This window comes from Anas acuta, chromosome 3 (genome assembly GCF_963932015.1).
Source record: "Anas acuta chromosome 3, bAnaAcu1.1, whole genome shotgun sequence".
Taxonomy (NCBI): domain Eukaryota; kingdom Metazoa; phylum Chordata; class Aves; order Anseriformes; family Anatidae; genus Anas; species Anas acuta.
Window position 1 is genome coordinate 104171599 of NC_088981.1, and position 10138 is coordinate 104181736.

The following is a 10138-nucleotide window of genomic DNA, read 5'->3' on the forward strand; positions in this document are numbered from 1 at the left end:
CTTAGCACAAAGTATACAATTTTAGTGATTTTTCTTCCCACTCAAGTGTAAAATAAACACTGCTTTTAAGTTAAGGGATTCTTTCAGCTGTAATTTAAACCATGTAGAATAGCCATGCATAATCAAAAAAGCAAAAGGTAAAGAGCTACCCAAGGAGGAGGAGAGTTCAATAATAGCATTTTGACTTGCACTGATAGTACTTAGGTTTTAACAATATATATTATAATATAATATATATACACATCATATAATATATATATATTATATAATATATATTATATAATACAGGGGCTTCTATATCTAGAATACTTTGTCTTAAATATGATTTTGCCAAGGAAACCATAATGGAGCTTGAAGTCTTAGTAAACATTTTCCCACTGTTATTTTTTTTCCTGATGATTGGTGTTGATTGAATAAAGCCCTAGGTTGTGGATGAACCTGCACAGAAGAAAATTTTGCTGTAACTTATTTTGTTGTTTTTGAGGGGGCAAGGAATCTCCTCTGTAGGATGAATTCACGTAGTTAGAGATGTTCAGGTCCAGGCTTTTATTGAAAAAGCCCCAGGCTGCAGAGCTGTAACAGGTAGATTAGGTGAACAGACCTCTGCTTGGCTTCTGGTGCCTACTTAGTTTACAGTCAGCAATAAATATTAAACATCTTCCTGTCACACAAACAGCCTCTGGTCTTATCTGCAGTGGGGATTTGTTCTTTTTGCAATTGTCAGTAACCATCCCACAGAGCAGCTGTACCCACACTGTCACAGGCTCAACAGACAGGGCTGGAGCCTGAACAAAGGTTGCTCACACTGAATGCGCAATCCCTGCTGGCATGTAAAGGGTCTGTCTGGGTCTACCTGTCTGCAGACCTGGAGAGAAAGGACAACCCTTTCCCAGCTCTCCGTACAAATAGGGGCAGAAACCCAAGCTGGATCTCTCTGTTGACAAAGATTTACCTCTTGATTCATAATTTTCCTGGCAGTACCTCTCCACACCTTTGAAAGGCTGAGAGTACCTAATTCTGAAAGCAGGCTTGGTCCTGCTCCTAATGAAATCATTAGAAGTGTTGCCACTAACATTGATAGGTGCAGGACTGGGCCTGTAGCAAGCATGCATCATGTTTCCTGAAATATTAGCTAGCCCATTAGTAGCAGAATGCCACACGGCATCCCTGCCAATCCCTGTTCCTTCAGGACCTGCTTATGTGGCAAAGAAATCAGCCTGGTGCTCCTGATCTGCTTTGACTTACCAGTGGTGAAGGGACTTGAAAGACTTTAACTGAATAAAGTTTAAAAAAAGTATTATTTCTTGCATTTGAAATTGAAAAGGTGACTTAGAAAGGATGTTTTTAGTTATACTTACTTTTTGCCTACCTTCTTTAAGAACATCACAGTGAAAAAGTTGAAATTTTTATTGTGTTATTAAAAAGTTGAAATTTTTATTGTGTTTTTAAATCAAATGTGACAGCTCTTTTCCTTCTTATATGTACAGGGAATTATCTACTGACTGCCTCACAGAATGAGTGTTAGCTCCCACAGTTCAATAGCTAAAGATTCAACATACCCAGTGACTTATTTTCTCTGAAATACTACTGAAATAAAATAAATGTGAACAAGAACACTGAAAGGTGAAAAGGCAAGAAATCTGCTTGCTGCCCTTTCCATTCCCAACTGCATTTGAAAACATGCCTACTTTTTTCTTCTACCTCATGTGAGCAAGTTAGGTGGAGTAAACATGTCTGTGCAGTGACAATACAAAGAGAGCCATGTATCATTTCATCCCGAGGGAAAGAGCATCTGGTGCATCACAGATTTGTCAGGAATTATGTTGGGAGCCACAGCACTATGGTGTGTTGTTTTTTTTTTTTCTTTTCTTTTTCTTTCTTTCTTTTCTTTCTTTTTTTTTTTCAATTTAATCTTGTTTGACTTAAAACTGTGTTTTGTAATCAGTGTAATAGAAAGGCACCACTGAGACACAGGGATTATATGTGGAGAAGAAAAACAATACTGCACACAGTTCTTTGATGTATTTTTATTTGAATTAGACAGTGTCACTTCAACAGCTCAGAGAGCTGCTTATTAAATCTTAGCTTAGCAATCACACTGTCCAGCACTTGAACTTCTTGCAAAGAACTGTCTAAATCAGACAGAAGTAAACTGAGAAATTTAGACGTGCAAAAAAAAGGATACAGTATGTAGTAAATCGCAAGAAACAAAGATCATATGGGGTTTCTACAGCTATCAGTAATGTCAAGCATGTGAATAGAAAGGACTATTTAGTAATGAATATGAAATGCTTAACAGAAGACATTTAATGGAAGAGTGCCTGTTCTTTAATTAGAGGAAATGGAAGGGAATCAGGGTAAATACTACATATGACTTTAGACTTTCCTTTTGTGTGATTCTTTGAATCCTGGCTTATGAACACAGACTGAATGATCATGGAGACCTTCAGTCTGTGGAACATAAACTGGGATTTATCACCCTAGAGGAACTGCCACTGTAGAAATGGCTATTTCAACATTGTTAGAAGCTGAACATATTTGGCAGTGGAGTAAAGCATTAGGAATTCTTTAAAACCCATCTTTTGATCCAAACTTGTGTTGTAAATAACACAGCAGCAGCTGCAAAGGATTCTCAGTTTCCACCATTAACTTGGTAAGCAGAAACTTTTCTTTCCATATGTACATTTCAAACTTGTTGATTTCACAAAATTTACTCATATCCCTCAGAGCAAATAAATGCAGAATATATGCCCCCCCCCCCTTTTTTTTTTTAATTTTAGTGGGCCTGCTCTTACACCCATCACACTAGCAAATTCTTCTTAAATAACAGAAGTTTTGCAAGAATTTGAGTGACAGAATTAGGGTTAAGTGTGCACTGAATGGTTCCTTTCTACTGACAGTCAAATAGCATATCATCAGCATTCCACTGAAAACAGTAAGTGTTTAATTCAGAATTTTACAAGTTAAATTTAAGGAGAGAAAATGGCCCAAGACTCTCCACTTCACGCCACATAAGCTCTGAGAAATCAGATGGTCTGTCTGAGAAAAGGGCTAATGAGGGTAATTTTGGAAAACTGCTTTAGGCTGCATTGGAGAAAAAGATCCAGGAGTTTAATTTCAGCTGAAAACCTAAGACTGGGCTCACTGAGGTATGAGCTAGTGACCAGTTCAGCTGTGGGCTGTTCTTTTCCTACCCATGCTCCCACATTTCTCTATTTCAGTGCTAAATGAGCAGGTACATGACTCAGCCTACTAAGATAGACAACATAGACAAACTCTTTACTATCTTCTAAGGGATTGCTCTTTGCCTTCTAGCAAAGGAAGAGCCTTCACTTCTCCTTAGAGACTTAGTGTGCAACTAAACAGACATCCTTTGCTCACAGGAAGGAATTAAAACTCATATCTTTGCTTACTTGGAGAGGACACACCACCAAACTGTAGACTGCAGTAGTGTGGGTGCATATCAGACACCTACCTCTCTCCTCTTCAGTTTGGTGCTCCAGTGAGCCTGTATCTAGAAAACTGAGTACTTTTCATAAGTTCACATTAGAGAGTTACTTTCTATCCTGAAGACATGAACTTAGTTCTTATTCCAAAAATATTAAATAAACAGTTCTTGGAGTAAGAATTTTAACCAAGGCTGCCTCCATTTTCTCAGGAACCCAGGCTGTTGACCATACATTTGGAGAACCTGACCCCACAGAACATGAGAAAGTCATTTTTTCCCCCCTAAACTGTCTTCCACACCTTCTATTTCATGGTCAGGTGGTGACCAATTTACTTCTTTGTCCATTGAAACTGTTAAGAATTGATAATTTCAGACATCATAATTGCACCCTACCCTTTTTGTAAGCCAACGCTTTTGCCTGTAACTCAGATCTTTTTAACTATAAGGCAAAACAGATTACCTCATATAGCATGAGGTTTTGGGTGAAATGCCTGTGGGTACTCTTCTGGTAAGGCTGAGCTCTTCTTGTGCCCAGTACAATGATGTGCCCAGTACAAAGACGGCCAGGTACAATAATCTGCTGAAATTGTACAGAAAATGTAATTGCCGCTAAGAAAGGTTTACCCTACACCTGGCAGCAACCAGAGGTGAACTAAGCCCTTTTTGCTTCTACAGAAGTTCAGATACTGCTGACAAGGAGAGAATATTGGGTCTCAACTGAGAAGGGATGGAATCTGTGAGTCTAGAAAGATATATATGAAGGAGTTTGTTTTCCTTCTTTTCTGGGACTCGGGGAACAGAGTAATCAACAAATAGCTGGTATATTTAAGACAAACAAATAACAACTTTATTATTATTTTTTTTTTATTTTCATTTACTTTCTGTTATTTTCCTTTCCTGTATTTGTCACATAAACCTTGCCATTCTTAAAATTTGTTAACAATGCATCACATGCCCTATTCTAATTCTGCTTTCTCTGATTTTTACCCTGAACTCTCACTACTCAGTAAAACTAACTTTCACGTGTTAGATAAGGTAAATATTTTTTTAAAAATAACATTTTTATTGTATTATTGTTGATTTTTTTTTTTAACTCACAAGCACTAGCACATGTACTAGCTGCATCCAGAGTAACATTAAGGTACTCGTGATGGATGGTTTGGGTCATTAGCAGAAAAGGATAAAAGTTTGGGGCCCAGTTTGAACATGAAAAAAACAACTGCTATTTGAAACCTTATGTGGGTCAGATGGATGCCTGAAAATTAGATCTCAATGAACATGTTCTATGGAACAAAAATTCCTTTCTGTCAGGAGGAAAGACTAGACATGCCACATCACTTCTCCTGGTTCCTGTCCATGGACAGATCTCAGGGATATGTTGATGCACACTGCTGGATCCAGTCAGAAAAGACAATATTATTAAGCTATATTTTTTCCATTTAAAAACAAGATTTCCACAACATTGTTGTTGACAGACTGCCATTCAAGAGTGCTATATTTAGCTGGACAGAAAAGCACATGTAAAGAGTAGTTTATAACCTGGTTAAATGTGAGATATCACAACACTTAATTCTTGACCTTTCTGATTCTCAGCTGCAGACCAGAAAGGTGACCCTTTGCATTTCCCTTTCTCTCAGTGTAAAGTCAATGAGGCTATGTCAATTTTTACCTGATGCGGATCTGGCTAACTGAATATGAGACTAATGCCTTCAGAAAACACTTCAGCCTTGGCAGCGATAGTAAATACTGTTTCATGTTAGTTATGTATACCTCACACACTTAGCTCTAACTTACTGTAAATAGAATGAAGAGTGTCTTGTTGCTGAATAATTTATTACATATTAAATATAGCCCAAGGCAATAGAGTTTTCAAGTTCCACAAAGGCCTTATATATTTCCTGCTGGTACAATTATGTAAAGGAAATACTGACAGTCTGAATTATGAAATATATATTATCCATTCAGCATCAGTTCAAAGATACATTGTGTGTGAGGGCAGTGAGCAAAGACAGGGGATTTCAAACATTATTTGGCAGGTATACTATCCATTTAAAGACCTCTTTGCTGCATAGCAAAGTTGTAGAACATGAAGAGACCTTCAGTTACACCAGCAAATAGGCATGGTTCATGCTACCGACTCATATCCCCTTTACAGCCACATTTTTTTTTCTCTTCTAGCTTTGCTTTGTTTCCTAGTCTTACTTTATCCTTCTTTACATGTTTAATGAGACATAAAAATACCTTTACTTCTTTCATCCAAGCAGCTCAAAGAATACTGCAGAAGCATTAAGGCTTACAACACCTCTGTGAGGAAGGCAAGAGATGTCCAGAGACATTTTCACATACGTTAAGGCTTATGTATCTTTGAAATGGAGTGTCGTAACTCTCTTGAGAGGCAATGTACCTCAAGATTGCTCTTAAACTGCATGTTATATTGATCCAGCCCTGCAAGCTGCTGAATGATAGTCAAAAAAAACAAAAAACAACTTTATAGTTGTACTTAAATTAGATGAGTGGATGTGTAGGAGCTACTCATTCTTAAAATCACAGGTGACTAAATATTTTATTTTTACACCTCAGAGAACCAGGCCTTTAAGTAAATCAGGATCAATTGATTCTGAGTTCTCAGTGAGACCTAAACAAAATACCTGTTAGCAGGGATAGGCTTTCAGCTGTGGACAAATTTTAAGAGGGATACTTTGCAGTTCTGCAATCACTTCCATCTGAGAGCTCAATATGGATTATAAAATTTATGAAGCACATTATCTCTGTTTTACAAATGAGGAAGCTGTGCACAAACAGAAAATGTGGTTTTCAAAGGTTGCCAGCAAACTAACATGGTGCAAACTGGACCACTGCTGGCCTTCTGGCCCCCTACTTTTCACATTGGATTGTACTTATTCTCATATACATTTCTGAGAAATCTATACACTCCCTTTAGAATCTAGACAAAGATCTCCATTGATTTTAATACTGGAAACTCTGGTCTGGGATTTACAAAGAAAACAAACAAACAAACAAAACAATATGGGCAGAGGCAAACATACTTTGAAAATAAAAAATGTAGATTCAAACATACTTTTTCTTGATTATTCAGGAGTGATTTCTCTGTATGTATGTTTCCTCGCTTTTTAAAACAGATATTTAATGTAAGCCTTTCAGAAAGACCACACCTTTGCTAGGAAGCTTGCTGACTTTTCCAGATCCTCCCTAAACATTCCTGGGCAAATGGAACTGCAAAACTTTCCTGTGATACTTTTGAGTGATGTATCATGATATCTATGGAGATGATGCATCATAAGATTCCTGTATTTCAGAGGATGGAAAAAGAAATGGTTTTACAATCAACGACATGCTGACATTTAACACAAAAACTACTTGTGCTGAGTGACATTCATTATCTGTATGCCAGATCAATGTACGTTGTTCTATAGATGGCATATATATGCCCTTAGTCACACAGTCATGGAACTTCACACTCACTATAACACTGTATGAAAGGAAAGCAGGCTGAGAAAGCAATTCCAGCTGCTATATAGAGGGTAGGTTAGATTAAGTTTAACTGAATCAGAAATGCACTGCAGTCACTGGGAGGGAAGAGTTAGAGAAAGCATTCTTGGCACCTGCAAAAAAATAGTGCACCAAGTGTGATTTGAATAAGTGGCAGATCGAGGGAGGGAGGGCTTGATTTGCCCATATAAACTCTCTGCTCTTCATTTGACTTCTGCATTATGATTAATTATATTGATCATGTACTTTTTTCTTTTTTTTTTTTTTTTTAATTCTGCAGAATCACTGCCTCATTTAGTGGGTGGTACTCGGTAAACAAGGCAGCTGTTCAATATTCCTTTTTATCCAGTTTATTCACTGTGTGTGGTCTCATGTCTTATTTAGTTCACACAATCCCAAATCAGCCCTGGGTCTGGAATTATTCACCAAATAGTATGTGATTATGCAATTAAAGACTGTATCAAAACACACAAAAGGGTAGAACTAGGACTGCATACAAGTTGAATTTAAGTTAGCTGAATTCCTTACATTCTGAGTCCTCAAATTTTCCACCTTAATAATCTTCAGTAGTTTCACTTTTATTTTTGCTAACATTCTAAGGAAAAGTCCGTAGTGGACCTTTGTAGGCCTCAGTTGCTACAACTGAAAAGTTGTGGCCTAACTTGTGAATTGTTTCCTGTATGGAGCTAAAAAGCCTTAATTCTCAGTGTATCACCTGAAATGCATCAGGACTTTCTGTGTTGGGTCATTGCCTGATGTAGCAGTATCATTCTTTCCTACACCATTCTACTAATGGTGCCTCCCAAGGAACAAACTCACCTTTAACAGAGGAGTAAAAAAGGCTCATTCTAGAGCCTACCTAGTATAATACTGTGCCTCATACAAGGAAACCCACAAGGATCTGGAGAGAGATGACACATCCTGTTTAACATCCCCTGACCAGCTGGGGACACCTTGGGTACGATGGCTTCCTTGATCACAAAATACAGACTGTGCTCATGGTTTCCATGGACATCCCTTCCTCACTTCACCAACAAAGGGCATAAACTGTCCCATAGTATTAGAGATAAAAGACCTATCGTGTCACCTACTTCATTTCCCCCATGGTTTTCACACATTTTCGCCTTATTCCACATATAAGGGATCTCACTGTTAGCAAGGCTGTTTTTTCACACTGCTTTTTTTTTCCCCTTCATTTAATCCAAGTCTAATTATACCCAAGTATGTCTAATTATATCCCCTAATAGCAGGCTAAATAATTTCCAACCCTTCTTGGCTTTTACCCTGTTCAAATATTTAAAACCAGAGCCAGAATCTCCTCTCATTTCTACCAGCCCATGTCAGAGAATAAAATTTAGCTTAGACCAATGGAGCTGCAGAGTCACAGCAGTGGCAAGTTGGTGTGAGAAGAGGGCAGTGTCCCATACTCTGGGATAATCCTAGGGTACAATCACTTTGGTAATTCAAACCTAAATTGATTCCATTTGGCAATTTTCCACAAACCAAATTTCTGAGGCTTTGTGGGGTCTGGCAGAGTGGAGGTAGACGGGAGCAGGAGGATTAACTCATCAAAGGGTAAACTGATTATTTTGAATTTCAAGTACAGAGGCTTTGGTAAATGAATGCACAGAGGCCTCCAAATGCACACATAGAAGCACTGGGCTGCAGGCACTACAAAGGGGTGACTGTTAATTAATTATTGTCACACATGTCGTGTGGATTGTTAAACCACAATTACTCTCACATGAGGGTACTGGCTGGAAATGTCACCCTTGTTCCTTGCTTTACATGACCTGGTGCAAGACACAGATGAACATTCATCTAACTTGTGTAAAGTAGCCTGTGTGCTGGCTGCTGCTCACATTTTTTTCCTCTTTATGTTGGCTGCCTTCCTACACGCATTGCACAATTTGGTGTCCTCCACTTACCACTACTGCCTCCTCTTCTTCCTACTCCACCTCAAGCTATGAATAAAGAAAGGCAGCTGGATTTTTTGCAACTGTGTAAATTAGCTCCAAACCCACCCACCCGAGACCACACCTCGCCAGTGGCCTGGACCTGCTCCCATAGAAGGAAACCTCAGTAATCCCATTGATCCAACACCAAATAGCCTATACCAAAAATTGAAAAGTTAAACTAATATTAAATGAACTGGTTTGTTGAATAGGAGTTACAGTCCTTGTTTTGCAGTAAATACAGCAGAATACCTGAAGTTCTTATGTTTTCTGCCATTGGGGGGGGGGGAGGAGGGTTATCATGAAATTTTATAGGAAAATGCATAATTGCAATAAGATGTTGAGGAAAAAATCAATAAAAATACTTTTTGTTAATATTAAAATATTACTAGAGATAGCGTATGAATTTCATTTGGAGTTTGGAGTAAAGATTTGTCTTCAAGAATGAATATAAAAGATTTGTTGAACGACATAACATGAAAATATATAAAAAATAGAGTATTTCTATTTTTGTCTTTGACTCAGAGTGAAATGTCTAAGACTGTATAGGTGAATTAGAACATGTGTAAGTTCAAGTTAATTTTCAAACAGTTTCTAAAGAACATTGTGTCTTACCTTTTATAAATGCTTATGCAGAACGTGTCAAACTAAGTATCAAACTAGAGCCTGCAGATTAGGTCTAGTCTGCCACAGCATTCACCCCATATGTTCTGTTTTCTGATGCTCCCTTTCCAATGTATTCCTTAATAAACACCAGGGTGTCACCTCCAGCTGCTCAAATTCCTGAGAAGCAAATACAAGAAACTGTGCAAAATATCACAACATGGTTTTGTTGTTGTTGTTCTTTCCTGTTCCACTCTTGGCCATTGCTTAAGACAGAACACCATTCTAGATCAGTCTCTGGTGTGACCAACTACAGCTGTTCTTATTATCTTAATTTGATTTCACGACATGCATTTCTGGTCTCCAGAGGAAGACACGTGGCTTGCACTGGCCAGAAGGGTGGACACCCATTGCTCTGAACCACTAAAACAGTCAAAACTCACTGAGATTTTCTCTCTCAGCTCCGTTTCAAATGTGGGAAGAGGGACAAGGAAAATGACTTATTACTATTGCTAATATTACAATTATTACTGATGCTATGTTTTTTATATTTGTGTTCCTAAATGACTGTTCTTTGCAGACTCAAAGTTGATTCTTCTTTCACAGAGAATTCCACAGATAA